Below are 6,339 nucleotides of genomic sequence, written 5' to 3' on the forward strand. Positions count from 1 at the left end.
ATAAGGAATATAAACTGTTAGAAAAAATGGACCCCAGATTTTGGAGTTGTGGGATTCTTCCTCACTCTTCAGCTTGTTCCTTTGAGTATCTTCTCCTATTAAACCCTGAATTACAAAGTGATGAGCAGGATATGAGGGCTGATGTGGAAGTGGGTGTATAGAGAATCGTGGCTCTTGTAGGGGAGTGTGAGGCTAAGTTGCCACCTCATCTCTTCACCCAGTCCTTCTGAAAGAGAAGTGTGGCTGTGGTAATAAGTTTTCACATTTCTATAATAGCTTACCATATACAAAGCAGCCTACAGATATTAACCAACTTATTTTTGTTGTTGAACAACCCACAAAGGAGGAATTAATATTTCTGTTTTCAAGATTAGGAGAGGTGGCTCAGAGTATAAGCTCCCTCAAGGAATTGGAACAATTGACAATTGACAGAATCAGGTTCAAACCCTGTCTGTCATTGACCTTATGGGACTAGAAGGAGCCCCTCCAACAACCAGAAAACTCAAATGTTCTCAGAAGCAGTTGTAGGTGGCTAGGTACAAATGAGGCTGGTGAGGTAGATATAGGCCAACAGGGAGCGGAGGGGACTGTGGAGTAGGACTGATGAGCCAATGCCTTGGTTATGGGAGTCCTTGCAGCTTGTTGAAATACTAAACTGATATTTTTGGGATAGAAGTTGGGAGTATAATTAAACAGCTATCCATTAAGTGTCTAGTGTGTAATAGACATGGGGGATGAAACAGTGAATAAGATGGTGAAATATCTCTATATTTGATGTGAACTTATCCAACTCTTAAGTGTTGAGAACTAATATAAAATTTGGAAACTTTGTTCAGGCCAAACAAAACACATCTGTGGGCTACATTTGGCTTTCAGGCTGCCGCTTTGTGACTTCTGTCCAAAGGCTTCGATGGTGCAAGCATTCTGTGAAGAACCATGTACTAGGACCAGGGGGAAAAGAGTTAGCACATCAATGCATATTTGCCTAAAAAAAATCTTGTTAGTGGAATGTTCTTTTATTTTTGTGCATGCTATATTATGCACATGACATTCATAGAGATTTTTCATTGCATTATAGCTATTTAAAGAGACATTACTTATATACATTTGGGTAGGTGATAGATATACTTTTACTGATGGGTATAAATTAGAAAAAGCTGAATAGTTCTTGAAAAGCGTGTAATTGTACATCTGCTGGAAACAAGACTGATATCTTTAGCTCCATGTCCAGAGGCCTTCAAGGAATGTGAGCTTGAGAAACAGTATCCACAGCATGGGGGCACTGTCCCATGAGTAAAGCATACAAACCCTTCTTCTATATGGTGATGGGCCCAGTTCAGGGTGGACTCACATTTGAACCACCAAGGCCAAAGCTGTGGGACTGTTACAATGGTAACTGATTTTATTGATAATGACAGTGCCTTGTAGTTGTGAGTAGTGTGATCTGTGGCTCAAGGCTGCTGAGCCTATGTGTTGCTAATGAGAACCTTGAGGGCAGCCCAGGAGTTGGATCAACATACAGAATGTACTTCTGACAGCAGGTTTCGTGAGAGACTATCCTTACACCTGTTTAGATTATTTTTTTATTGTTGGCTGCAGAGGGATAATATGGTCTTCTGAAAACTACACTGCATGGATATCCAGGAGATGAGTGGTCCAGTCTGCCAACATCCTTTAGCCTCTGTGACCTCAGGCAGTTCAGGATCTGACCTAGCCCTTTCTGTGATGAGGAAGGGTATGACCTATGATCTCTAAGAAATTTCTACTTCCATCAATAGTTTTATACTAAGTGTTGGTGTTACAGAGTGGATGCTCTTCAGTATTTTCTTGGTCCTAAGATAGTTGCTTCTAACCCAGATGAAAGTATTAACTACTGCAATAAACAAATCTCAAAATTTATAATGTCTTATGCATGTTAGAAGTCTCTTTTTAAAAAATTAGTTTTTACTTATTTATGTGTGTATGTGTGTGTGTAACATGTATGCAGGGGTCTATAGAGGTCAGAAGAGGCTGTCATATTTCCTGAGGTTGGAGTTACCGCTAATTGTGAGCCACCCATCATGGGTGCTGGGAACCAAACTTAGGTACCCTGGAAAAGCAGGAAGTACTCTTAACTGCTGAGCCAAACTCCCTACCTCAAAGTTTATTTATTTTCCATAGGAAGTACAAAATATATTTCTTAGTTGGCAGGACATTTTCTTCAAATGGTGATACAGGGATCCAAGATCTTTCAACTTGAAAGTTCTTCCATTTTTAATACTTGGCATCAAGATAGACATGCTCACTGATATCTAGAGAGTGGAAGGAGGAGAAACGGGGGCAATTGAGCCCGGGCCAAGTGAGAAAACTGTGCAGTAATTTGTTTCAATTTATGTTAATCACAAATTAGTGTCACACAGATACCTAACTGCAAAGGAGGTTGGGGAAAGAAACACAGTTTAGCTGTGTGACCAGGAGAAATAGAAAATGGCTTTTGTCAGTAAAAAGCAGTCTATACCCTTGAAAGCAGTGAGAAGAGGCAGGGTTATATGTGTTGGGAAAGAATAATACTCCAGTAGTGTTGTCTTTTTTTATAAAGTACTTAGAAGAGCAAGTAAGGTAGCCCAGTAAGGAAGGATGCCTGCTTTCAACCGTGACGGCTCGAGTTTGATCTCTAGAACATACATAATGGAAGGAGAGAATTGATTTCCACAGTCAGGTTGTCCTCTGGTCTCCAACATGCATGCTGTGGCTTTTATGCATGCAGGCTTGCATACACCTACCCATACCCACCTTCCTCACTCCCTCCCTACCCCTGACACTCTCACAGAATAATTAAATTAGAGCTCAGATCTTCAGCTGCTAAAAATGGTAGGATTTGGGCCTAAAGAGCATTCCTAAGCCACAGGGTAGAGCTCTGAGCTGAGAGTCAAGCAAGGCCAGGTTCTGGTCTGGGCTGTGTCTAGACCTAGTTATGTGTTTGAATATAGTTTACTTGACCTTTATGCTTCAATTCCCTATTTGTAAATGTCAAGCCAAATGCTAACTGTGTATACCTGACATAGTTGTTTTAAGAGCCAGGTATAACTACATCATGCACATTTTGAGAAAAAAAATATTAAAATGGGGGAATGAGCTCAACTGTAGAGAAAATTAGGTTAGGTTTTAAAATAGAGAGAAAAAGGGAAACATCTCACCACAGTATAACTAGAGAAAAAAAATTGTTTTTGGAGAATGTACAAGTTCCCAAGAAATCATCAAGAAAGGATTTTGAGAAGAGCAGAAAGAAGACTCAGGCACAAGGACCCTGTGCCTGAGACACAAATATTTTGTTCTAGTTCTATATGTAGATTATTGTTTGAGGGCTGAGGATGTAGTTCAGTGATGGAGCACTTGCCTAGCATGCTCAAGCCTTGGGTTCTATGCTCAGTATTGCAACAAACAACCATCCACATAAACACATAGGTACTTAAACTGTTGTTGGATGCAGTGGCTATTAGAGTTTCAATATAAATGTACGTACTTAAAGGTGCATACAATGAGATTCTGGTTGTTAAAAAGATTAGAGCCTTTAAAGCAGAAGCCCAGAAATACTTTATATCAGGGAATAGAACAGATGTCTTGAAAAGCAGCAAGATGCCAACTCATCACAGGTCCAAGGGCAATAAAAATATGAACTCTAAAACACTCATCCTCTAGAAGCAAGGCCATATAGGGCTAGCAATGGGAGTATTTCTCTGATCAGACACCCAGGCCTTCAGAGGCTGAGGCCATGATGTGAAGGGTCTGTCTACTGCTTGAGCCAGTGGAAGACCTTGGTACTTGGCCATAGTTTTGCAGACATGAAAAGTGTAAGAGCTATGAGACCCTGGAAGCTTCCACTCAGATTCTGAAGGGTCACAGTCCCTGCTGAGAGACCTTGAGAAGGCCACGAATGAAGCTGTGAGAGAGTAAAGCTTAGGATGCAATGGAGACCTAAGGGAGTTTGGGATCCCCGGAACTCAGCTAAGAGAACCAGCCCCAAAGACAGCCATGTGGACTGTGAAAAGTGAAGCCACGGGGGCCGGACCATCATGTCCTTCATAATGCACACCCCACTACTGCACGATTGATGCTGGACAAAGAACAGACAGATGTAAGGTTTGCCTTGCTGGGGCCTGGTCACACTTCAGTCTGGTCTCTCATCTCTGATTCTCCACACTCTCTCAGAACACAAATGTTTGCTCTGTGCCATCATATGTTGGAAGTAGATGCCATTCTTTTCCTGCCTCCCTCCCTCCCTCCCTTCCTTCCTTCTTTCCTTCCTTCCTTCCTTCCTTCCTTCCTTCCTTCCTTCCTTCCTTCCTTCCTTCCTTCCTTCCTCCCTTTCTCTCTTCCTTCCTGTGCGTCAAATCTAGGGCCTCACATACTAAGTAAGCACTCTGTTATTGAGTAACATCCTCATTCTACACATGTACACATGCCCACATGCATACCACACTATCAGACTTTAGATTTTGACTTTTGAATAATATTGGAACAATTAAAACTCTGGGAACTTCTAGAGATGGGCTAAATGCATTTTGCACTATAAGCTACCCATGAGCCTTTGGGAGTCAGAGTCAGAATGCCATGGCTTGAATATGAAATGTCTCCATGGACTCATGTATTAAAGGCTTGCCCAGCTGCTGGTGCTATTTTGGGAGGTGCTAGACACTTTACAGGGTGAGTCCTAGCTGAAGTAGCTCCCTGGAGGCATGTCCTTAGCTAGATCTCCTCATGGCTCCTTCCTGTCTCCTTTTCTGATTCTCAGACACCTTGAGCTGAGCAGCTCATGAACACTAACATTTTCCCATGGATATCCCATAGTCACCTCCCCCAGACATCGATGTCCAGTAGGCATCTCAGCCAAATGTTATAGTTTTCTTTTGGTACAAGCTTTCTACTGTAGACTTCCACATCTCAAGAACAAGGCAGCTGCTCTAGGCATCTCTTCTTTTCCTGGTGTGTGTGTGTGTGTGTGTGTGTGTGTGTGTGTGTGCACATGTGTGTGACTCTGGGACCCAACACAGACTCTCACACTCTCAAGGCAAGCATTTTTCTAACTGAGCAGTTATCTCAGCTCTGCAAGTATATATATTTTTCTACTTCTAGCGGACATCCCACTGGCCACAGAGTATTATTGTTCTACTTTCAAAATACTCCTGATCTCTCCTGCACTTGGCCACACCTTAGCAAGTCATCGCTTCCCTCATTTACACAGGGCCAGGACTCCTGAGAGCTCTCTGGGCCCACTCTTGCTTCTTATCATCTGTCTTAGGGTTATCATTCCTGTGATGAAACACCATGAACAAAGAAACTTGGTAACAAAAGGGTTTATTTGGCTTATGCTTCCAAATCACTGTTCATCATTGAAGGAGGTCAGGACAGGAACCTGGAGGCAGGAGCTGATGCAGAGATCATGTAGGGTTGCTACTTACTAGCTCGATCTTCACAGCTTGCTCAGCATGCTTTCTTAAAGAACCCAGGAACAACAGCCCAGGGGTGGCCTCACCCACAATGAACTGAGCCCTCCCACATCAATCACTAAGAAAAAAAATGTCTTATAGGCTTGCACACAGCCCACCCTTATGGAGGCATTTTCTCAATCGAGGCTCCCTCCTCTCAGATGACTCTAGCTTGTGTCAAGTCAACATTAAACTAGCCAGCACAACATTTGTTTTCCACTAAGTGGTCAGAGTGAGCTTTTTTTCTTTCCTTCCTTTTACCTTCCTCATCACACGGAAAATGATGTTTCAGTCCTCACATAACCTATGCAGATTCTGATTTGCCATTCACACGTTCTCATAGCCATTCACACTATGGGCTCACATGCTGAGCTCTAACCCTTCTGCTTGGGGGCATCGCCTTCCCTTCTTCTGGTTCCTTCTTTGAAGGAGTTTGCCTGCATTGATCATCCACTCTCACTCCAACTTGACTTAAAACACTTCTTACTATCTGACATAATTTTATGCCTTTACTTGGGGACTTTTATCACTCTCTGCTAAGATATGAACTTATAAGTCCATGGGCTTTCCCCATTTCACTGTATTTGTTGGGGGCCATGTTCACAATCATTCAATAAATTTTAGCTCAATAATGAATCAAGGTGGTGAAATTGAGTAGATCTCTTTGGAGACTCCTTACCATGGTTAATCCTCTCAGCAAAGGGAGAAATGCTTCCTTTCTGGGGATTTGGGTCCGATGGCTGAGGTGATCTCAGACTGTCTTGTTTAGTGTTATAGCACCTGAGCAGGGCATAGACCTCTGACATCAGAGGCTAGCTGTTCTTGCCTTGCAACCCCAGTCAGTTTCCAGCACAGGGAGTCTGTACTCCTCATT

Source organism: Grammomys surdaster, unplaced genomic scaffold (genome assembly GCF_004785775.1).
Source record: "Grammomys surdaster isolate TR1022 unplaced genomic scaffold, NIH_TR_1.0 126546, whole genome shotgun sequence".
NCBI classification, from domain to species: domain Eukaryota; kingdom Metazoa; phylum Chordata; class Mammalia; order Rodentia; family Muridae; genus Grammomys; species Grammomys surdaster.